This window comes from Oncorhynchus clarkii, chromosome 31, assembly GCF_045791955.1.
Source record: "Oncorhynchus clarkii lewisi isolate Uvic-CL-2024 chromosome 31, UVic_Ocla_1.0, whole genome shotgun sequence".
NCBI lineage: Eukaryota > Metazoa > Chordata > Actinopteri > Salmoniformes > Salmonidae > Oncorhynchus > Oncorhynchus clarkii.
The window spans coordinates 40,784,535-40,810,533 of NC_092177.1; the positions used below are offsets into that span (position 1 = coordinate 40,784,535).

Sequence of the window (25,999 nt, forward strand, 5' to 3'; positions counted from 1 at the left end):
AAGCGCATGTTATCTAAGAAAAAAAAAAAGATTTCCCCCGGCCTGCTCCACTCCTATGATAGTTGAATGTCTCATGCCCAGTTGATGATCAACCGATAATTGCCCCGAAACTGAACCTAAACTATACCTTAACTAATTTCAAACATATAACAGATTAAATAAATGAAGTATGATGGGGGAGAAAAGGGGAGAATGGGTGAGTTGATGAGTGAGGGATTCGTAATTATGTAATCACCAATAGTGAATGAAGAATAGGGAGGGCCATTCTATTGTATTGATCCATTCTATTTCTAATCTTAAATTGGTATGTACCCTGTATCAGTCCACCGAATCAAAGCAGTTTTATTAGTCTACTTGGAGTAGGCTACACAGTGAGAACGTGCATAATTTACAATGGTAAGACCAAGACAAATGGATGGCGGGGAAGAAATGGACCGTATCTGATGATGATAATTCTGATTCATGCTGAACGGCTTTTCATATCTGGGAAAGGATCCATATTGGGCAGCAGGTGAGCGAGTGTTGGATGTTTTTGATCAGGAGGCACGGCTGTACTAGGTGAAAGGAGGAACTTGCCGCTGGCCTGTTGCTGTGTTCTACAATATGCTTGACTTGGCTGCTATCAACAAACACATGTTGTTCAAGCAGTGCATGAACAACACCCATGAGCGGGAGAGACGTCACCATGAGTCTGGCACACGGGCTACGTGAGAGACATATGAGGGCCAAGGCAGCAGCAAAGATTCCAAAGAGCCATTGCGCGAGCCAAATTGCACACAGCTCCTGGCGAGGAGAAGCTGCAAGTTGATCAGATTCACTCGGAAACAGAACCTGGACACTTGCTTCCGCTGCAAGCGACTTGTGTGAGGGAAGTGTTGCAATCAAGTGAAAGTGACACAGATTTGTGGTGACTGTTCGGACAAGGGATAACAGCTAAATGAGATCCAACTGCACACAATACTTTAAGCACATCAAGGCCACAAATAATGTGTCCAATAACTGACAATAATATGCTATTTTTGACCACAGTTACAGTATATCGACACATATTCATTATAATGCCAACATTCTTTTTGTGCTGATTTTCTCTATTCACAAGCACGCTTGGCACCTATACTGATATTTAGGCTACTAGTATTTTCAGATATTTTCTTAGTTGACAGCGCGTGTCTTGCGGTTTGGGTATTTTCATTTGTTTTGTCAGTAGAAAAATAAGCTTTTACTTTGTTTCAATGCACAAGCTTTCTGCTTCATAGTTGTTACAAAGGCACTCCACAAATGAAATAGATTTTATACTTGGAAAGCAATGGCTTTTTTTCTGGCCACTCTTCCGTAAAGCCCAGCTCTGCGGAGTGTACGGCTTAAAGTGGTCCTATGGACAGATACTTCAATCGCCGCTGTGGAGCGTTGCAGCTTCTTCAGGGTTATCTTTTGTCTCTCGGATTAAAGCCCTCCTTTCCTGGTCAGTGAGTTTTGGTGGGCGCCCCTCTCTTGGCAGATTTGTTGTGGTGCAATATTCTTTCAATTTTTTATTAATGGTGTTCCTTGGGATGTTCAAAGTTTTTGATACTTTTTTATAACCCAACACTGATCAGTACTTCTCCACAACTTCGTCCCTGACCTGTTTGAGGAGCTCCTTGGTCTTCATGGTGCCGCTTGCTTGGTGGTGCCGCTTGCTTGGTGGTGCCGCTTGCTTGGTGGTGTTGCAAACTCTGGGGCCTTTAGGTGTTTATATACTGAGATCATGTGACACTTAGAATGCACACAGGTGGACTTTTTTAACTAATTATGTGACTTCTGAAGGTAATTGGTTGCACCAGATCTAATTTAGGGGCTTCATAGCAAAGGGGGTGAATAGATATGCACGCACCACTTTCCCGTTTTTCTTTTTTAGATTTTTTAAATTTCACTTCACCAATTTGGACTATTTTTTGATTGTCCATTACATGAAATCCAAATAAAAATACATTTAATTTAAGGTACTCCTGGGTAGCGCAGTGGTCTAAGGCACTGCATCACAGTGCTGGCTATGCCACCAGAGACTCTGGGTTTGAGTCCAGGCTTATTTTCTAGTTAAATGTATTTATTAGACAGGCTTGGCTATTCTACTGTTAAATAAGGTCATTTTGACCATAATGGCTCTTTGAGGATGAAATTCTCAGAATTCTTTTGTCTTTTATGATATTTCTCAGAAAGTACTACTAGAATGTAAAATACTCATATTTAGGAAACGTCAGAGACAGGTGGGTTCAAGGTTTTTATTGAAATTAAGTTGTTGAAATTACAATATTGAAAATGGTCAGATTGACCATTTTTGGCAGTTCTAGTGTTAACAGAATGTCTGACTCATATTTTTCACTTTTAAATGTATGCCAAACAAAAAACAATGATTGCAAAGTTAAACAAACAATACAACTCTATGTACAAGGATGATTTTGAACAATTTCCACTGAAAATTTGACCGTGGTCACCGATATAACTGTTTTGGGGCACACATTTTCTCCTCTCCTCAGCTCCTGACCGCCATAGAAATGGAATGAATAGACCGGGCATCCCCATTCAAGTCAATGATGTTATAATGGGTGGACTGGCTGTCATTGCGAGTGTACCCATAGGAGCAAAGCAAGAAGTTAAAGCACCACAGGAAATGTACCCATCAGTATGTGCTGTGATTTGTTAACTGACATTACAAAAAATACATTCCATTTAATTTGAATGAATATTCTACAGTTCAGCAAAGAGCAACAGAGTTTCATCACGTTGTTAAGAGTCCAAGGTGCGGAAGAAACTCACTCAACCATACAAATGCCCCGTCTTCAGTCAGCTGTTCGTCCCACACAAAAACAGTTATGACGGTTATTTTATTTTCATGATGGTCTTCATCCATAATCGTCCGTGATATGCTAATTGTGCCTGCCCTAAAGATATTTCATGGTGGCTCCCACTATTTTTTGTCGGAAGACAGTAGGGAACTTGCTCTGTAAAGTTCCTTAGTTCACTGTGAGTTTGTTTCAACAACCGAGGCTCTGTCACCTGAGTTTCACGTCCTCTGATATATCCGTTCGATCACTAGCAGCGCTACGGTCAAGCGGCCGACGTGACGTCAAAGAGAAAGGGGAGCCAGGGGAAATTCCACCTGTAACCCCATCCCGCCTGCATGCTGCCTCTCACAATGTGAAGCATGTGACTCCAGTCCAAACTATACACATGGACTCCATGTCTCCATACGTACTTACTGTCATTTGTAATGTCATCATGTTAACCTCGGTTTTAATGTCTTGTAAACTACATAACTTATCTTGTTTTCCCCCGAGAACTTAAGAGGTCATAGATTTTAGACTCTGTGTTCCCTTTTCTCCAGAGGCAGCCTTGAACAACTGAAAACAAGCTCCAAAGCAACAATGCAATGTCTCAGTTAGGTTTAACTAACAATATATTGTTTTTCTTCCCATGACCCATATAGGCTATTACTCAGTTATTACGCTGTTGCAATGGTATGGTGGCAAAAGATGACCAACCACTAGAGATTGACAATCAGGTTGGACTGACCCAGAGGTTTTGTTGCCATCTCGTTTTTTGCGTGGGCAAAATCACCGGGGAAGCCAGAAAAAGGCACATTACATCCTATGTCTTTTGATAATTGCATTGTTTGCTCTATAACCTGTAAGTTTGTATGCCTTGACACCTTGATGTATAGGCCTAAGGCTGATACAATAAGAAGACAGTGGCAGAATAAATTCAACCACACCTTTGTTTCATCACAAAACCGGAGAGCAACATCTGTCCAGTGAAGTCCACAAAACAAATTGCATGTAACAAACCGTTACATGACCTAGAGCATGGTCAGGCAAGTTAATATGTTTCTGACATTTTCAGACGACAAAACAACTTTTGATTTAGATCCACGGAGAGTTACCACAAGTCGCAAAGAAAACAGTCGATGCCTCCACTATTCCAGCACCATTTCAACATGATCTAATCACTTATGCTTACTAAAAGATACCAACAATTATTTAGTCCAATCAACGTAAGCTAAATATGTGGCTGTCGATCGTGCTGATTTATGTGTGTATGTACAGTTGAAGTCGGAAGTTTACATACACCTTAGCCAAATACATTTAAACTCAGTTTTTCACAATTCCTGACATTTAATTCTAGTAAAAATCCCCTGTCTTAGGTCAGCTAGGATCACAACTTTATTTTAAGAATGTGAAATGTCAGAATAATAGTAGAGAGAATTATTTATTTAAGCTTTGATATCTTTCATCACATTCCCAGTGGGTCAGAAGTTTACATACACTAAATTAGTATTTGGTAGCATTGCCTTTTAATTGTTTAACTTGGGTCAAACATTTTGGGTAGCCTTCCACAAGCTTCCCACAATACGTTGGGTGAATTTTGGCCCATTCCTGTTCTGCCCACACATTTTCTATAGGATTGAGGTCTGGGCTTTGTGTTGGCCACTCCATTACCTTGACTTTGTTGTTCTTAAACCATTTTGCCACAACTTTGGAAGTATGCTTGGGGTCATTGTCTATTTGGAAGACCCATTTGCGACCAAGCTTTAACATCCTGACTGATGTCTTGAGATGTTGCTTCAATATATCCACATAATTTTCCTTTCTCATGATGCCATCCTACAACATGATGCTGCCACCCCCGTGCTTCACGGTTGGGAGTGTGTTCTTCGGCTTGCAAGCCCCCCCCTTTCTCCTCCAAACATAATAATGGTCATTATGGCCAAAAAGTTGTATTGTTGTTTCATCAGACCAGAGGACATTTTTCCAGAAAGCACGATCTTTGTCCCCATGTACAGTTGCAAACCGTAGTCTGGCTTTTTTATGGCTGTTTTGGAGAACTGGCTTCTTCCTTGCTGAGCGGCCTTTCAGGTTATTTCGATATAGGACTCGTTTTACTGTGGATATAAATACTTTGTACCTGTTTCCTCCAGCATCTTCACATGGTCATTTGCTGTTGTTCTGGGATTGATTTACACTTTTCGCACCAAAGTACGTTCATCTCTAGGAAACAGAACGGGTCTCCTTCCTAAGAGATATGACGGCTGTGTGGTCCCATGGTGTTTACTGGTCAGAGGAGTGCTAATATGTCTGTCATGAAAGCTTGACATGCAGAGTATTATCAGTGTGTGTCTGTGACCGTGTGTATGATGAGCTGCCTCCCAGGAGAGAGAATAAACTCGCCTCACTCAGCTGATCCACAGCGTCAACAAGTTAATGTGTAAAATGTAATGGAATCTTAAATAGAGAGCTTACAGCATCTGTTAGCCAGTTAGCAGCTCATCACCGACAATGAGAAGCATTTACAGTATGTAGCCTGTGTCTGTCACCACATCATATAGGCTAATGTGAATTCTAGAGTCACAGACTGTCCCTCCTTCGGGCCTGATATTTGAATGATTTAATATCAACACTCTACTATTGGGTATTCATTCAACAGTACGCTTTCAAAGACTGTGGGCATCATATACTCTGAATGTGAAACAAAAATGCTTAGTTCTCTTAACGGCAAAGCCCCTGTATATACGAGAAGAAACTTGAGTCCTCCCAGCTGTCAATCACAGATTACTGCACCTGTACATAGCCCACCTATAATTTAGCCCTATCAACTACCTCTTTCCCAACTGTATTTAATTAATTAATTTATTTTGCTCCTTTGCACCCCATTATTTTTATTTCTACTTTGCACATTCTTCCATTGCAAAACTACCATTCCAGTGTTTTACTTGCTATATTGTATTTACCTTGCCACCAAGGCCTTTTTTGCCTTTACCTCCCTTCTCACCTCATTTGCTCACATTGTATATAGACTTGTTTATACTTTATTATTGACTGTATGTTTGTTTTACTCCATGTGTAACTCTGTGTTGTTGTATCTGTCGAACTGCTTTGCTTTATCTTGGCCAGGTCGCAATTGTAAATGAGAACTTGTTCTCAACTTGCCTACCTGGTTAAATAAAGGTAAAATAAATAAATAAATAAATAAAATCACTATGCCCTTGGTATACACTGAGTATACCAAACACTAGGAACCCCTTCCTAATATTGAGTTGCACCTCCCCTCAGAACAGGACTCCATGTTGACTCCAATGCTTCCCACAGTTGTGTCAAGTTGGCTGGATGTCCTTTGGGTGGTGGACCGCTCTTGATACACACAGAAAACTGTTGAGTATGAAAAATCCAACAGCATTGCAGGTCTTGACACATTCAAACTGGAGCGCCTGGCACCTACTACCCCGTTCAAAGGCACTTAAATATTTCAGTCAGTCAGTTCACCCTCTGAATGGCACACATGCACAATCCATGTCTCAATTGTCTCAAGACTTAAAAATCCTTCTTCAACCTGTTCTCACCCCTTCATCTACACTGATTGAAGTGGGTTTAATAAGTGCCATCGATACGGGGATCATAGCTTTCACCTGGATTTGCCTGGTTAGTCATGGAAAGAGCAGGTGTTCTTAATTGTAGTATACTCCGTGTAGATTACATTAGACAAGCGGTTAAACATGAGAAAGTCAGGCAGTTAGCCTCAGTGGAGACAGCTCTAGTGTTTGTCCCGACTACAGGTAGCGGATTCTGTTGACAGAGGTGTGATGCGGACTGTCTGGAATGTTGGCCTTGCCATGTGTGTTTAATGTTTAATGTGATACCTTAACGGTAATGTGTCTGGTCCTTCCTGTAAAAATTCATTTAACTCCTTCCGCTCTGCTCTTATGTACTCCAAATATGCACAGCTATGAACAGAAGATTTATGTTTGTTGTCCACTTTATTTGTGTACGGCTGCATTACCGCACAAAATAACATGTAAACGTCGCCAGGAAGTCCCAGGACTTGTTACATGTTATCACATGAGCGGAATATTCTGATGTCGCAATAACCTGGATAAATAGAGCTCAATTCCCGTACTGGTCTATGAGAGAGTGAGTGACTCAGCTGTAGGCTATGTGGATTTAATGCATTACCATTCAGCTAAATGCCTACACCCCTCTCTTTGTTAGTTCTGTGAGGCTGGAGTCATTGCAATCATCCACAGTCACTGCTGTGAGTCAGAGTTGACCATTCCCAGTCCTGGTTGGTCACAGTGTGAGGATGTTCGTAGCAATGACCAAAGCTGCATAATCTTTTTGACAATTTGTTATCTTCCAATTAGCTGAAGGTTGAAAGAGTTAGTGGACGAGAATTGATTGTCTCCTAAGGGTGATTGGCCTCAAACAAACTGTCTGGTGTTCGTATGAAAATATTCCAACAGCGCGTCACAGACTTTTGCTTTTTATCACCCATTGTTCGAAGCAAGTCTGGCCCAGGGTAACATTAACAACTTTTTCTCATGGTCATTTACAAGTGTGTTGTGGTGTTTACAGCACTTGTACCTCTTTGTCCATGTCAGTTGGGCTCATTGGAATGCATCCCTGCCTGTTCCTCCTGCACCACCTTTACCGGTTTGTCCCGTGAGGGCTGCTATCTTGGCCCTGTTAGCCTTGGCTGAGGACATTCCTTGGTTATGTCCCAAATGGCACCTTATTCCCTGTTTAGTGGACTACTTTTGACCAGGGCCCAAAGAGGACACACCCCTCCAACTCTGAGTCACTCATGGAACGGCCATCAGCTGACCTCGGAGCTGCACAAACAGCACTGCCTGTCCTTCACAAGGCTCCACATCTCAGGCCTTCAAGGTTTATTTCCAGTCTTCAACCAGGCCCTAAACTCAGATTTATACTCTTCATAGTACTGAGCTGAGATGAGAAGTACTGTGTTCTACTGGCCTTGGTACACAACCACCATAGCTGCTGGAACTGCTGGAAAGGACTGGCCAATGTAAAAAATAAAATGTCAGAGCCAGGGTGTACCACATATAGCTGTGTCGGCTGACGTTATTGGGTAGTGAGTGCCTATATGTGCAAGGCATTTGCCCATGTCTAGATAAGTTATGTCAGCTGATTAATGTTCAAGTGGACAAAACAAGGTCGAAAATGCACTAGACCTAGCTCTACGAAAACAGACTCAGTTTAATCTTTGACCCACGTTGTTGTGATTCAGTTCTTTATTTCTCTGCCTCTCTTTGACTTATTTTGCTTGAAAGAGAGGGAAACAACTTGAAACAAACAGATCTTCAGGCGAAGTGTTGCTGTGTCTGCTTTTTAACAGGACATGGCTGCAGACAATGTGGCCTTTTTGTGGCTATTCTCTGTTTTAGTTGGACTCTGATATGCAACAGCAGCAATATATGACTCTTAGCCATTTAGATTTTTTAGCCTACAAAGGAAAAATGTGTCTCTTCACTTAGTCAGCGAGGTCATATGGTTGCGTTCTGTTCACACAAAGGCTGCAGCTCTCTCTTACCCTCCACACTCTCCTTTTTGTGTCTTGGCTTGATTGCCGTTTCAGCTTACTTTTACCAATGAGCTCGTTTTGAATTTTGAAACTTTTTGTTCCATTTGTAGCTTTTCCCTCCCTATAGCCTTTTCTGTGCGTCACCTTTCCCCTGTGACCTTGCTGTATACATATGTTTCACGTCCTAGCCTTCATTATATGATTGTGCTCGTTTAGCTACCGTGCTTCATATAAAATATGGCACACATATGACATTTCACAAGCTAATAACGAAACACACACAAAGAGGCTTGATATAGTGGCGTCCATATCTTGCTTAAATACTTTTGTTTTTCTCCACGGCGAAAGTACAGCCAGACCCAAGATTTGGTGCAAGTAATATCGGCCTACAGCTGAACTGAGGAAAATAGCCACCAGAGACAGAGACCGAGTGACAGTCCTCTGACACGAAGAGATGGAATGGAATAGTTTCTGAGACCTACGTCTGCCGAGCTATCATCGTGTTCCCTCTGCAGATGAAGGGGACTACAGTGGGGACTGCAATGGTGGATAATGTAGTCTTTGGCATGGGTGCTGGCAGAAAGTGGAAAAAAATGTGCATTAATGAGACTGCGGTAGAGAATAATGGAGTGCTGCTATCTGTGCCAACCATGAGCTCAGTGTCTATTGAACCTTCCCTCTCATCTGTTTTCTTTTCTCTCCTGTTAACATACATTTTTTGTCAGCGAAGTCAATTATCCCACCACCCGTTACTAGTGTGTTGCTTTGTTTATGCAAATTACTTAAATTAACAGCCAATTAAAAAGTCAAGGTAATTGTCTACTATCTGAACTGGCATCTTTGTTGGGGGGAAGTTGGAGGGAATGGATTACTGGGACTTCTCACAGAAGTACTATAAATATCAATCCAAGCTGTAGTATCACACCCAGATACTACCAAGACTTAAGTTTGCTTGTACACTGTAACCTATATGTGATTCATATTTGGTAAGACAATGCAACTTTCTCAATGAGAGACCTTAACCCCATGTTCTCTTAGTCTTTGACAGGACTGGGACTAGCCTCAGGGAAAGCCACGTTGCCATCAAAAAATCCTAATTGAAACAGGGGAAACCAAGAGCTGACTCAGACGAGGAGACTGGGATGAAGTAACCAAGGTATTTATTGAAACACAGGGGGAGATGTAGTGCAGGTCAGGGGACGCGCGGGCGGGTCGCTGGAAACCAGGTGCGGAGGCTGAGGTTGGAGCGAGAGGGGTTAAGACAGGGTAGTGTGGGGAATCCAGGACAGAGTAGCAGGATGACGAGACGTGGGACTGGAGACAGGGACCAGAGTCAGAGCGGGCAGAACTGCAGCGGAGAGAAAAACAGGCAAGGAAAACAGGCACAACAGGATCTGAATAGTAACAAATGACTAGAAACGTAGACTGACTGAGCAGAGATTACGATCTGGCAGCATGGAAGTGGCAGGGCTGAGTATTTGTAGAGGTCTTGATTATGGAACAGGTTGCAGCTGGTGGGGATCTGCTCTGACTCCAGCGCACCTGTCTCTGCCCACACAATCACCCACACACAGAGAGTGAGAGGGAGAGGGAGAGAGTTCTGGGGGAGTGGCGGTAGGTCAAGGAGACAGGGGTTAGTGAAAAAAAAAAAAGAAGTTAGTGAAAAGTTGACCACATCAAATGCAGCTCCTTTTAATGGAAAGATTGTAGCTGAGATGTCTCACCTCTACACACACACACACACACACACACACACACACACACACACACACACACACACACACACACACACACACACACACACATACACACACACATACACACACACATCACAGAACTACTCAACTTCCTGTTTGTCAGTCTGATTAAATAAAGATGCTTGTCAAGCTATCTCAAGGCCCATACATCAGAACACAGCGCAGGATGAGTTGGGGCATGGTGTGTGTGTGTGTCTGTATTTGTGTGTACGCGAGTACGGCCACTCATATGCATTAGCATTATATCATCCAGGTGGGTACAAGGGGGGAGGAGGGGGTCTATAGACCCACTTGTGCTGAGGCATTAGCTAAGACCAGTGGCCTGCCTCTGATGTCTAATTGTGGTCAGGTGAGACTGCTTTGGTCTTTATAGCCCACTATTCTTGTACCTTCCAGTGAAGCCCCATAAAAAGTTGGTTTTATGGTGGCCTCTATTGCCACAAGAGCTACTCCCCTGGATTGACCTCTTACTGTCTCATTTACTCTGCCTTAATGACCTCAAAACTCATTTCTAACTCTGCTTTGAAAGCTTAAGGATGAATATGAGCTTGTATTCTTCTCTGACCCATATTTTTACATTCAAGTGTGTTCCATGTCTTGTGTATGCCTTGAACCATTTTCCTTACAGACCAAGACAAGACTGCTTTATAGTTTATAGTGGTTGGTCAAAGTCCAAGTGTCCTCAAACGAATGCATACCAGACCAATGGTAAACTAAACTATGCATTTACAGCACCCTTCTTCCACCCCAGCACTCCTCCGCAGGAAAAACTTTGCTCAAGGTGTGGCTTACTGGTTGGTCCGTCCTCGCTCTCCCCTCCCCCACATCCATCCCTCAGCCAATCCCCAACACCTGCCGTGACTCACCTGAAAGGATTTGCATACAGGGCCCACCCTGACTTGCGATTGGCCAGGTGCAGCCACTCTGCGTGAAGGCTCACCCACCAATGGATGTCGAGCTACATGACTCACAGGGAGAGCCAAGGCAAGTTGCTTCACTACACTTCTCCTTTTTAAAATTTCAAACAGCAGCCACTGCCTCGCTTTTTCAGGTAGAGGGCAGGTCAGTGTTCCACACGTTCTGTACAGCACTGTGTTCCTGGCACTTCCTAACTTGGATTATTTTTCTAAATTGCAGTGGTATCACTTTTTCCCCTTCAGTTTTTTTAAGTCACTTAGATCTGTCATGTGTTCTACTGTTAACATGGAGTTCGACACCCAAGCCCCTTGTCTTTGAGGTTAGTGACTGAGCTGTTTCTTTGAATTTCTGATGCTATTTTGCTTCTTTATGGGTGAATAGGTGGTTCAAACCAATTAGAGTTGTTTATATGGGTTATGTGTTTACCATATGTGTTCCTCATTTGGTTTTCTACATTGCAAATGTGTCACAAGAAAATTATAAAGTAAGATGGCAAGTCAACGGCAAGAAAATGTCATGTTGATACAATTCAATGCTCAGCTTTTGTGGCATGTTTTGTGTGTTTTCATACATGACACATTTCATAACACGCTTTCTTAAAGATACCAACCAAGACATGTACCCATTGCTGTCAGTGACAATTTTGTTTTGGGCAGCACTAAAACTTTATCAAACACCTTTCATAAAACCGGGTAATCATTTATAACACTATTACAACGTACTTTATACCCTTTCATCCTTTTCCAGTAAAAGTGTAGACCGACATTGAGCTCAGACTTAAAAGACGTCGTTCAGATGTTAAAGGGTGGATAGCCAGAATAGATTCTGACCCTGTGCTTGCTTACAGCTGCACTGGGGTCGCACATGATCCTGTTTAGATTAAGACACAGTGGCTCCAGATATGGCTCAGAAAACGTACCTCAATCCAATGATGAGAAATGCATTGTACTCTGAATTGTCCCATTATCCCAACTGTTATACCGAGAAGATTGAACGAGTCGTCCGACCCCAGCCTGTCTGACCCCAGTGCAGTTGTAAGCGAGCGTAGGGTTGGAATCTATTCTGGCTAAAGGGTGGATTGCGTGATGCTCAATGTTCTTGACACACCTTAGATACAATATGCTTGTTGAGGTATGCCAAGTAGATTCAAGCAGTGTTTTTATAAATGTATGCTTTGATTCTATCGAGGTTTCATTGCAATGAGAGATATATTGTTTGTGAGAATGATCATTTGTATGTTCGATGTCACGTCTTCGAGTCATTGCCATATATGGCGCGCTTTAGCTAGGGAGTGAAGCATGTTTTGCAAGCCCCCCCCGACCAAGCCCACATGAGAGTTTACAGTTGGTCATGGTGTAGAAAAACTTGTAATTATCTTTCATGGCAACTCTGAGTAGACCTTAGGCCATTATTCTGAAAAGGTTATGCATTCTTCTCACCGACTTTGCTTTGGTCTGGCTCTAGCCTACCACTAGAATATTTTCTTTTAAAAAGTAATTGCTATAGTATCTAGATTCTAGAAGGTGCTCCTCCCCACTCCCTGCTGTTTGATTTCAGGCTTGCATATCAGGACTTAATCAGGCCACTGGAGCCCTGCACGAATGTTGCTCATTCTGTAAGGCAGATGAGGATCAGCAGGTACTCAATGCAACTCACGGGGGATGACAAAAAAGCTGGTGTTGTGCCACCATTATCTTCTATGCAGTTGTGGTAGGTTTCTGTTGCTAAAAATTGCAGCAGAGATAAAAGCCTGCTTCCTGTTTCACCAGAAACATGCTCTGCACTGACAAACTGCTCATGAGCTTCAGAAATGGTCCAAACAACACATTGTGCACACGCCACTGAGCAAACATGGGACTGTTTAAACAACATTCATACATGCAAACGGAGCCTTTATTGAAGTTGGCAGTTGGAAATGTCTCTGTGACACACTAATAATAAAGTGCCCCATATATTTTGTTGTATGGATAATGTTGGCTCAATAATCTTCTCACATATCATTTGTGAAGCTTACATTCTACCTTGTAGATCTGATGTTACCAAATCAGCCCTCTGTGATTGTTGTCCTGATTCATGCAGGCTATGCCAGGCTGATGATCATGGCAACGAGACAACCAGGCTGCCCCCTTACCCCTCTCTATATCTCACTCATGAAAAGTCCTAGTTATGAGGTCACTGTTTTGGTCTAGGTCATCAGGGTCTACAACTGGAAAATGTTAGATTTAATCCCATGAGTCAATAACCCAGTTTGAACACTGGTGAATAGCTCAGTTGTGCCCCTTACCAATCCCGAATTTGCATCTGACCCAAATCTTGCCTCGTGCTCACCCTGGCCTCTTGATTTGGCTTGTAAATGAGGCACAGTACCTGAGGTTTGGCCATGACATGAGACAAACACACAACACACCAGAGCAGCCCATTGTTGGCTTATTGAGGGACTGTAGAGAGTTTCTGTCACAAGGGAGGGAGAGTCAGAGAGATAAAGAGAGGGAGGAAAGGAGGGAGGGAAGAAGTAGTGTCAGGTTGGCTCCTCACACAATACAGAGTCAACAAGTCTTAGCCTGTAATTAGGTCATTAGGCCTGGCCGAGGAGGAGGGGTGGATTTAATCAGACCAGGCTTGGCATGCCTGCATATGGAACAATCGAGGGTTGGGTTTGTTCTGGTTCACATTTTCTCCTTTCACAATCCAGCCTGTGGCTGGCTTTGAATGACCCAAGGGCAGCAGTTTGTTTGAGCTGTATTGCGGTTGATGGGTAAATAAGCACACTCTGTGTCATGCTGTTGGCTTGTCATCAGTGTTGTTATGACACATTAACAATTTTCTTTCTCACATAGTCTATCAGGGGATCTCTGGTAACGGGGATGACATGATCTCAGGTGATGGGGATGACATGACATGGTCTCAGGTAATGGGTGTGACAGGAACCGGTTTGGGTTGGCAATTCTAGGTTGGGTTATGGTCCCTTTCTTCGATGTCCCGTGTGGCTCAGTTGGTAGAGCATGGCGCTTGCAATGCCAGAGTTGTAGATTCGATTACCATGGGGGACCAGTATGAAAATATATGCGCTCACTACCAATGTTCCCTGTAAACTGCACACAGCTCCCCTCAGACTGCCGCACAGAAGAAATATGAGCCTGCACAAATAAGAACAAAATGGAACTTTACTCAACTTTCTACAATTTTAGTTAACACTATCAACGTTTCGCTCTACTGTGGGAATTGTGATCGAATCAATGCAATATTAGCCACTTTTAATGTAATAGACATAAACAAAAAAAACTATGCAAGATTTAGTATGCAAAACTAACTTTGCAAGATATGTTCTTGTAGGTAGAGCTTGTTGGAGTAGGATTGTATTGCATTGACAGGCACGACTCAGGCCAGTACTCTACACAGACCAGTGCGCCATAATGAATCAGAGCTGCAGTAGGCCTATATGCAAATAGCCATTCCCATATATGGATCTGTGCCATTCACTATGAACTGGACTGTGGATAAAGGATATGAGCGGTATGAGCGGTTTCAAGTTTGGAGATCAAAGTGAGAGCTGCATGTAGTGCACATTTGTTCATATTATTTTCTAGTTAGTGAGTTATTTACCCAGTTATAGCCAATTTCTAGTCAACAATGGGGGAGTGGTTGCTTCCAACAAGAGCACAAAATGTGTGCATTTCTAGCCATCTTTGAAAAGCGAGTCAAGTAAAGAGCTTTTTTGTCTTTAAAGGGGAAGTGTTGTATTTTGAGGCGGTATTGAATAAGCTAAGTAGCCAATAGACAGAGCGTAGCATAATTTGTCTGATTCGCTGTAATAATTGTATGGGAATAATAATTAATTTCATTTTGTAAAGTGGTTTCTTGCATCACACACAACATTTTCAGTCACCTCCTTGTCTGAAGGACAAGTGGATAAACAGGTTAATGTGTTTTTTTTCTTTAAAACTAATGGAACGTAGGCATTGATGAACACCACACATTGGCTGCTACTGTAGGCTGAATGATGAACATCTATTTCCATGTTAAAATGTTATGGGATGTGTCTTTCTCCATTGTTTTTGATGGTAGGCCACTCTTGGTAGGCTTACATTATGATCAAATAGCCACAGTAGCCTACTGTGGGTACAGCCTCAGTGTTCACAGTAAACACATGCCGGAACTGGCACAGAATTTTCACAACGTTCAAGTTTGCACTCAGCCGACCTGACATTTGCTTAGTGCCGAAAAAAAGGGAACATTGCTCACTACTTTAAGACGCTCTGGAAAAGAGTGTCTACTAAATGACTAAAATGTAAATGTTTAGGGGTTTAGCGGCTTCACACACACATCTAAGGGCCTTAATGATGGGAAGATGGGCTGAAACAGGTCAAAATGTGCTTGAGGTTATCTGAACTCTACACCTCTGGTTTGAAACTCCCCCCAACCCCTCCTTTATTGTGGGGGATGCTGCAGGCTCTAGCTAGCCGGATGAACAGGATGAAGACCCATACATGGACCCATTCAGTATCAATAGCCTTCAGCAATATATCATGTTGGGTAAAAGTGGGTGCTGTGTGAAATCTGTAGTTAAAAAAATAATAATAAAAAAATTGATTTTATGTGACATCGCAGCTCACGCTAGTCACCCTCAATTCCATCGTAAATCGTGGAACTGAGTTGAGTCGGCTAACAGTAACTGTGCGTTTCTGACTGTTCATGCTAAAAGTGCATGGTGGACATTGGCCACATTTGAAAGAGTTACTACCCTGTGTTTCTTGCGTTGCATTGCCTGGCTGAGGGTCCTTTGTGTTGACCCAGGGGTGGATTTGCATCACGTTTCCATACTCGTCTCTCCATTTCCATTGAGCAACCCGCAGCTCTCCCAATGTCGCAACTGTCTGACACACACACAAACAAGCTGAGACTGGCAGGCCATTGTTCTGAGGTACGGGGGAACCAGAGCTGTGAGTTGGGTGTCTCATTACTGGAAGCAGAAACATAGGGCAGAATTTCTGCTCGCAATGGAATAATGATGTGAATTTCATTACAGTGACTGATGATGCTGATGTGATCTTGTTCGGCCACTGCTCTATGTGAGCTATCTATAATACAGAGCTATATACAGGTAACTGACAAAATAATGGAAACACTTGAGTAAATGAGGGATACAAAGTATATTGAAAGCATGTGTTTCCACACAGGTGTGATTCCTGAGTTAATTAAGCAATTAACACCCCATCATGGTTAGGGTAAAAAATGCTGGGCAGGCCATTATTTTGGCTACCATGACTATGCCCCCATAGAATGACAATGGCCCCATCCACAGGGCACAAGTGTTTGCTGAATGGTTTGATGAGCATGAAAACGATGTAACCATATGCCATGTCCGTCACAGTCATCAGACTCAACCCAACACTTATGGGAGATTCTGGACTGGCCCCTGAGACAGTGTTTTCCTCCACCATCAACAAAACACCAAATGATGGAATTTCTTGTGGAAGAATGCTATCGAATCCCTCCAATACAGTTCCAGGCACTTGTAGAATCCATGCCAAAGTGCATTGAAGCTGTTCTGGTTCGTGGGGACCCAATACCCTGTTAATACGCTTTATACTGGTGTTTCCTTTATTTTGGCAGTTACCTCTGTCACTAATCAGTTCCATCTGTCAGCTTGAGGTGACAAATTATTTAAAAATGCACAGGCCATGTCAGTATTTTCAAGTCACTGTTAATATCGGCATGATTATCATCCCTAGTTCAAAGAATCATCATGAGACGTTTTGGGATGCAAGATAGTCAGTCTCACAGGCTTGTTTGGTTTGTGAACCAGGGTGATCAATACCACATCTGACTCATGCTTGGGGAACACTCTGAGCGGCACGCTCCCATTGCCCTCCCTACCAAATCTCTTTTTCCTCTGCCTCGCAGGATCTTTAGCCAGCTTTATTACCTCCCCCATAACCAAATGCCCACCAGAGCCCCCTCTATCTCTCCCTCCCTACCCCCCTCCCTCTCTCCCTCCTTCCCTCCTACACTAGCCCTGAGGAATGGGCGGGTGCACTCGATTCCCACCACCATGCCCCCAGCCAGCCCGTTATGGTAATTTAAAAAAGTGTGGTTTGTGTGGAAGATGAAGTCACACCTTCCTATTAATAACGTTCTCGGTTAATGCAACATCAGGCCTGTTAGCTGAGGAGGTGGAATCTTTACAGCTCTGGGAATAGGGTTGGCAGTGTCAACAGGGTGCCTTGGGTTATTGGTGCCATAGCAAGGCTATTTACTGAAATACAATGGAAATTCAACAGAATCCATCATCTTGAAAATTAGGATCCTTTCTTAGTAAGGACAACAAATATGCTCAGGCTTGTCAAGTAAGTCAGCACTGCAGGAGTATGTTGCACGTCTTTAAAGATAAATGTTATTGTAATTTCCCATTAAAACCATCAATGGTTCAGTAGCGCCTCTTGTTAAATGTCTGTGTCTATCATGGAAACATCACATGTATGTGGGCGGCAAGAGAAATATAGAGTTTTTTTTCTCCAAAATGTATTCATTTCAGCAATGATGGCTTCTTCATTCAGATGAAACAGTGCTACTTGCAACTTTTCTTGTTTAGTGAAGAGATGGTAGGTGGAGTAGCAACGTTTCCACCAACTTCAACTGACATCTCAGAAGAGCACAGTATAATTATGTGGCCTCTGCACATGCATCTACGGCATCATGTTTTTCTTTCCAGCTGCATTGGTCCAGACCCACCCTTAATGAGGTAACATGCCTTTAAAAGACATTACAGTGCTTCGACTGCGGGACACATCAAGCCTAATACTACAGATGTCGGATCTTAATTTGACCAGTGTTGTCGTGGCAAAAAGAATCCTGCAGCAACAGGACAAAAGTAGACCTCAAGAAAAGTATAACACACTGTTAATATAGCAGTGTGTTAGCGCAGATTTTCAGTGAATTTATGTAAATCATGAAGCTCATCTGGACTTCCTGCAGCGCAGGAAAACTCTCAGCATAGTTGCTGAGAGGACACCGGGATTCAAATGACCACCAACCAGTCATTTGAATCCAACTCTAACTTCTACTTCTTCTCCTTATAGAGTATCGCTCACAGCTGGCTTAATACAATCTGTTACACTGCCGTCTTCAATAGCATCTGGGCCTGCAATGCAGCGCCATGTAATACAATCAGCCATTCTGACGCTGGGAGATAAGGATTTTTCTTTACGGTTTTCGGATCCTTGGCTCTCAGACGGCCCAGTTGCACTGTTGTCTGTGGTTGGACGGGAGTGAAGTGGGCCTCTGCAGTCAGTGGTGTGGAAAACTGTGCCCTGCCTTTTATGCCTTTCATGACTCCAGGAACACAGACTACTCCTGTGTCTGCTATGCTCTGAGTCCTCACCCAGACACATGCATGTGCCCACAGTTACAAAGACTATCTCAGAACCTCTGTTCAAATGCCAAAGCCTTGTTCGTCATTAAAACTGTCCATACCTTCCATAACTCCGGTACAGAGGCGGATCTTGTCTACTAGGCTTCTGACTCAGACATATGCAATAGCCCACAATTACAGAGACAAGATCAGAACCTTAATCAAAATGCCTTGCTCAATGCTTTAGAAGACAAGCTCAGAACCTCAGAAGCTGAGAATAATAATGTCACAGTTGTGAATAGAGCCAAGGCCAGTGGGGAGGACATGAGAACAGTGTGAGGTATGAAGGGCAAAACCAGATACAGGATGGCTGCTTGGACTGATGTTGTGAGAAAGTGGCTTCACATGTGTTAGACAACAACCATGGTGCCATCATGAAATTATAAATATTCTGCATGGGGATTGGTCTGTATTGTGCCGTTTTGTAGCTAATAATGGCTTGGGTTCTAAAAGGTTGCAGCCAAGGATGGAAATTAGTTCTGTAGAATGTAAAATATGTTGATAATTATGTACTCACAATTCACTTAATTAATGGAGGAACTTTCACTGTACCCAAAATTGCCACAGAAAACATGTCTAAAAATAATCTGATGCCATAAGAAGCCAGCTCTTATTTCTGAGCTAGAATGTCTCCTAAAATGATCCACGCTGCCCTGGCCATATCGAAGTTCAATGTTAATGCAGTCACAAAATGGCATCACAGAGCCTGGTTGAGAATGGCTGCCAGTGGATGAGTGTAAGTTGCCAGCCATTAAGCTCTCCCAAAGCAGCCTCTCTAATACAGTAATGTAGCGGAGATCAGCTTGGATCAATACAGACTGAGCTGAGATGAGAGTGAGGATGACAGGGAATGCTGTCTGTGGCTTAGGGCATGATGTACTACAGTACCCATAATGCCTGTCTCCTTACCAATACATGGCTTGTATGTATCCAGGACAGGATAGTACATACAGTTGAAGTCGGAAGTTTACATACACTTAGGTTGGAGTCATTTAAACTCGTTTTTCAACCACTCCACACATTTCTTGTTAACAAACTATAGTTTTGGCAAGTCGGTTAGGACATCTACTTTGTGCATGACACAAGTCATATTTCCAACAATTGTTTACAGACATATTATTTCACTTATAATTCACTGTATCACAATTCCAGTGGGTCAGAAGTTTACATACACTAAGGTAACTGTGCCTTTAAACAGCTTGGAAAATTACAGAAAATTATGTCATGGCTTTAGAAGCTTCTGATGGGCTAATTAACATAATTTGAGTCAATTGGAGGTATACTTGTGGATGTATTTCGAGGCCTACCTTCAAACTCAGTGCCTCTTTGCTTGACATCATGGGGAAATCAAAAGAAATCAGCCAAGACCTCAGAAAAAAATTGTAGACCTCCACAAGTCTGGTCCATCCTTGGGAGCAATTTCCAAACGCCTGAAGGTACCACATTCATCTGTACAAAAAATAGTATGCAAGTATAAAAACCATGGGACCACGCAGCCATCATACCGCTCAGGAAGGAGAGTTCTGTTTCCTAGAGATGAATGTACTTTGGTGCGAAAAGTGCAAATCAACCTCAGAACAACAGCAAAGGACCTTGTGAAGATGCTGGAGGAAACAGGTACAAAAGTATCTATATCCACAGTAAAACGAGTCCTATATCGACATAACCTGAAAGGCCGCTCAGCAAGGAAGAAGCCACTGATCCAAACCAGCCATAAAAAAAGCCAGACTACAGTTTGCAACTGCACATGGGGACAAAGATCATACTTTCTGGAGAAATGTCTCTGGTCTGAAATGTTTGGCCATAATGACCATCATTATGTTTGGAGGACAAAGGGGAAGGCTTTGAAGCTGAAGAACACCATCCCAACCGTGAGTCACGGGGGTGGCAGCATCATGTTGTGGTGGTGCTTTGCTGCAGGAGGGACTGGTGCACTTCACAGAATAGATGGCATCATGAGAAAGGAAAATTATGTGGATATATTGAAGCAACATGGGTCTTCCAAATGGACAATGACTCCAAGCATACTTCCAAAGTTGTGGCAAAATGGCTTAAGGACAACAAAGTCAAGATTTTGGAGTGGCCATCACAAAGCCCTGACCTTAATCCTGTAGAAGATTGTTGTGGGCAGAACTGAAAAAGCGTGTGAGAGCAAAGAGGCCTACAATCCTGACTCAGTTACACCAGCTCTGTCAGGAGTAATGGGCCAAAATTCACCCAACTTATTGTGGGAAGCTTGTGGAAGGCTACCCGAAACGTTTGACCCAAGTTAAACAATTTAAAGGCAATGCTCCCAAATACTAATTGAGTGTATGTATACTTCTGACCCACTGGGAATGTGATGAAAGAAATAATAGCTGAAATAAATAATTCTCTCTACTATTATTCTGACATTTCACATTCTTTAATTTAGGTTATTTAAAATTTCTTAATTGTTTGTATTTCAAATTGAGTTGTGTTACACTTAGATGCTCTGGGAAAGTTAAATCAGTCAGGTTTTTGAGCATTATTCCAATATGATGCTTTCCCTTGGCAAATTGCCAATCAACTTTGACTCGAGTGGAAATTTAAAGAGTCTTTGTCACCTCTAACTCATGTTTACCTTAATCACTACCTACTCTCTCAAGTGCTGCTCATTAGTTCTGTTCCATTGACTCAAAACAGTAATTCTATATTTTTTTCCTTCAACTTGTTAAATTGAGTGTTTGAGCTTCCATCACTGTGAAGGATGGCAACATTTACATCATTATCCTCCTCGCAGAAAGATTATGTTTAGAAATGCATGCCAGTAAGTAAATGAATTAGTCACGGAGAGTAGCTCTTTGAGGGTTGTGTGATTGAAATACTCGTTCACGGCTCTGGGAGTGTGTGTTTGAATATACATGTATATTCTCTCTCTCTCTCTCTCTCTCTCTCTCTCTCTCTCTCTCTCACTCACTCACTCACTCACTCACTCTTTCTCTGTCTCTTTGTTCCTAAGCAACACTCCTTGTTTACCTATGCATTGTTTTTATTTATTATTGTGATTCTCATCAGGAGAAGTCACAGGCCCCCAAGAAATTTTTGTCTATTCCCTTCATTCAAAGTAGCCTCAGTGTCAAGGCTATCATGTTTCTTAGAAATTACGGGATGGTACTTTAAAATGACACGATACTCAAACACCTTTTTGGTAATGTTGTGTGCGCACAGTGTCATATAGGTTTCCCACCTAGAATCATACACACTGATCACTCAGCGGTAAAGTAGGCCGACTACATTCATTTCACCTCCTATGGTTGAACAACAACACATCGCCGTTCTGCCCATCTTATAGAACAATGCATGTTTGTCTCTATGGCCATGTGGTTTATTGTCCTCATCTCCTGCATCAATGATGCACCTTCCCCTCTGCTATCATAAACAAATGGTCTGCTTTATAAAGCCCGGCCGGTGCTGCTCCACAAATATTGACCTGTACCGGCTCGGCTCCCTCTCTCCTACCTGCACCCAGCCTCACACCATACAATACCCTACAGGGAAACCACATGACAAAACGTAATCACTAGAACATGAAGAGCTACAGCAATTTGATGGATGTTGATTTTAGTAATTATATTCTATGATTCTGAACACAATTGGTCCCAAGCTTGTCCCTCGCCCCTACCAACTCACTTGGAGGGCCCTCCATTGTCATGTGTTGCTTATGAAACTGATGTGATTGGGTGATTTCCAGACTTCCAGTGGCGAGGGGATCAATAAACCCATCAACTTTGGGACGCATTCATGACTTGAATGATGCAATTTATGTTCCACTTAAAAAAATAAAAATAAAAAATCCCCCTGTCATTTTACATGATATAAACCTCAGTAACAGTTAATTTGGGAGATATTTTGTTTGTTTTATGTGGCAGGTCTCGAAATCAGAGAAAAACAAACACACGTGTCATATAATTAGGCACACCTCACTTCCGACACATCATTTTCATCACAGTAATGTTGTTGTTTTTTTCATAAAAACTGTGAGAAGCAGTTATTCTCTCGTCAACCCTCAAAATCTCTCGTCAACCCTCAAAAAGGAAAGACTTGCATGCATGCTGTTTATGTTAGCTGTGTATGTGCCGTTAAGGGAAAGGCGTGTTTCTCTGTTTTGAGCCAGCTGCTTCTTTGCTAGGTCTTCTTTGCAGCATTTAACCATGTTACTGGACAGTAATCAAGATGGGACAAGACCAGCGCCTGAACAACTAGTACTGTTGATTTTTGTGTAAAAAACACAGAACATCTTTTTATAACAGACATCCCCTCCTCATATCCACAACAACTTTGCCATGATAATTGCCCATCCAGTGCTATACCTAGGACTTTAACTTCCTCAACTTGCTCAATGGTCACACTCTTTATGTACAACACTAGTCGAGGTTTATGTCTTAAAATTGGTTTTGAACCAAATACAATGCTTTTAGTTTTAGATGTACAGTGCTTTCACAAGGTACTCATACCCCTATACTTATTACACATTTGTTGTGTTACAGCCAGAATTTGAAATCTAACAACACAGCTCCAACTATCATCTTATATCCATTTCTTTTGGAAATGTAATCTGAGTCAGTACAAGTTGACTGCCCTTTTCTAGTTGCATGGTGAAAGTCAATAGGTAACATGTTCTCTGAAAAATAACATTGTATTATTCTCTATCAGTTTACCAAGAACAGTCAGCAAACTGATTGGGCGGCTGTTAGAGCCAGCCTATTGTGCTTTACTATTTTTAGGCAGTGGAATTACTATAGATTCCTTACACACCTGTGGACACACACACTCCGTTATGCTTTGGTTAAAGACAAGTCATATAGGGGTGGCAAAACAGTCTGCTACCATTCTCAATATTTTACCATCAAGATTGTCTATACCTGGTGGCTTATATATATTTATGGATAACAATAGTTTTTCCACCTCTCCAACACTATCTTGACCAAATTCAAAACTGTAATCCTTCTCTTTCATTATTAGACATTTTATTTATTTATTTTAACCATATGATGGTACTGTTAAATGTTATTTAACTTCTGAGTTTTTCCACTTTACTAGTGAAATAGTCATTGAAATGATTGGAAATATAATTTTTTTTGGTTGAAAATGACCCACCAACTTCAATGAACGATGAATTGAGTTTTCTGCTCATGATGTACATTTCAGGTACTCTTTTTCCATTGTGTTTTATGTAATTTATTCTTGTTTGGTAATATAATTTCTCCTTCTTTTTTTGTTAAGTTTATTCACATAATTTCTCAATTTACAGTATGTCAACCTATCAGTGAGCAGCCTGACTTGTTTGCCACCTCTTTTGCATAATTGATTTGAACCATACATTTTTTTCAATTCATCATCAATCCGAGTGGCTCCAACAGCTCATTTTACAAATACTTCCAGTACTGCATCTGGATTCACTTCCTCATACACATCAGACCACCAAACATTTTTACATCTTCAACAAGAATCTTTGTCTTTTCTTGTTATTGCCACAATGTTATGGTCACTACAGCCAATGGAAACTGATATTGCTTTGGAGCAAAGCTCGGCAGCATTAGTGAAGTTATGATCAATATATGTGAATGTCACAGATCCAACACTATTGATATGCACTCTAGTTTGTTGAGTGATAACCTCTGTCATATTACAGGCATTAGTCACAGTTATAATCTTCCTCTTGAGTGGACAGCTAGTTGCTAACCAGTCAATGTTCAGGGCACCCAGAAAATAGACCTCTCTGTTAACATCACACACATTATCAAGCATTGCAACACATATTATCCAAATACTGACTGTTAGCACATGGTGGCATATAGCAGCACCCCAAAAGAAGAGGCTTTAGATGAGGCAGGTGAACTTGCAACCACAAAACTTCAACAACATTTGACATGAGATCCTCTCAAAGTTTACGGTAATATGGCTCTGAACATATACAGCAACACCTCCCACATAGGCATTCCTGTCTTTTCTGTAGATGTTATATCCGTGTATTGCTACTGCTGTATCATCAAAGGAATTATGTAAGTACATTTCAGAGATGGCCAGTATATGAATCTTATCCGATGTCAGCAAGATATTAATTTCATTAACCTTATTTCTAAAGCTACAAATATTAATATGGGCTATTCTTAGCCCTTTCCTTGGTAGCTTATTAGAGATATGTGTGTGCGTGTGATGTTGGGCTGAAGCTACTGACCCTGAGGCTTGGCGCTCTCATTCCTCCCAGGCTTTTAGGAGGGAAGGTGGACAATGAGCATGTCGTAGCGGATGTAAGCAATGTTCTCATGCTCTGTGGAAGCTTTCATAGCTGGGATAAGTTCTTTCTGCCTCTGGCGCACAGCTTCAGATAAGTTCCTGTTGAGGAAGATGTTAGTCCCTCTTAAGTTCTTTGCTCTCTCCAGAACAACCATCTTGTCCTTAAAACTCACGAACTTGACCACTATCGGCCTGGATATCAGGACATGTGCTCACTTCAGTTTCCCCATGTCCTCAGTTTCAATGCCTCTGGATGCATGCAAAAAACTCCTTCGCCCACAGACAAGTCCTATCTAGCACATTTGGTTTCTTGGAAGTTGTGGGAACGTCCGTTTTTGGTCTCCAATTGATTCTGAGAACGAAGCCATACGTTTCCGGAACGGTAAAACAGAACGTTTTTTAAACGGAAATTAAAATGTTGCCTGTTCTGGGAACGTACGCTTTTGGTTGCAGGGAGGTTCTGCGAACATTTTACTATAGTTCCTGAAAGTTTTTAGGTTAACTGTTTTGAAAACCAAGCACAGCCAGGACACATGGAAATTAATTTGCTTAGGCATTAATCATGCAAACACCATTTGTTTTTATTGTGGTACAGCATCAGTGAGATTTGAAACTATAATCATATGCTCTCTAGCCATGGAATTAGTCCACTGCACCACCAGGATAGAGCTAGCATTCCATGTTTTTTTAATGCATACAAAGTTGTTATTTATATTCCATTTAAACAGACCCCATTTCAAAGGAAATAAGCACTCATTAAGTTTAGGTGTAGCCAAAACACCTGAACACACTTAACAAGATGGCGGATAGAGAGAGTTTTGTTGACGCAGAGAACAAAATATATGTTTTTAAATAACATTATTTTAATGTTCTTGAACACTACTGTTTTCTTGTGGTTTTTATGGAACTTTTTCTTGCTTCTACATCTGCATTGCTTGCTGTTTGGGGTTTTAGGCTGGATTTCTGTACAGCACTTTGTGACATCGGCTGATGGAAAAAGGACTTTATAAATACATTTGACTGATTGATTGATGTCCTGAGAACATGACTTTAAATAGAACCATGAGGAAACCTGCAGAAAATGTTGTGCTGAAGTACTGAAATTCCCACAGAAGAACATTGTTTCTTAACATTCTCTGAACGCTCTGAGAACATGACTATAAATAGAACCATGAAGAAACCTGCAGAAAATGTTATGCTGAAGTACTGAAATTCCCACAGAAAACACATATGGTTCTCAGAACGTTATATGCTAGCTGGGTATACTGCATCATTCCCAGAATGTTGTGGGAAGGTTGAATGAAAA

At 41.9% G+C, this 25,999-nt stretch overlaps 1 protein-coding gene across 3 annotated transcripts in view; it reads left to right on the plus strand.

Moving 5' to 3' along the window:
• LOC139391027 (ETS-related transcription factor Elf-1-like) overlaps positions 1–25,999 on the plus strand; it is a 76,593-nt gene that overhangs the window by 6,575 nt on the left and 44,019 nt on the right. Inside the window, exon 1 of one of the 3 annotated variants that reach the window (XM_071138496.1) lies at positions 11,117–11,343. The exons of 1 other annotated variant lie outside the window; for it this stretch is intronic. The gene's annotated coding sequence lies outside the window, so the exon portion shown is untranslated. Of the gene's footprint in view, positions 1–11,116; positions 11,344–25,999 lie in introns of those variants that run through there. One more of the 3 variants, XM_071138498.1, reaches the window with a different exon arrangement.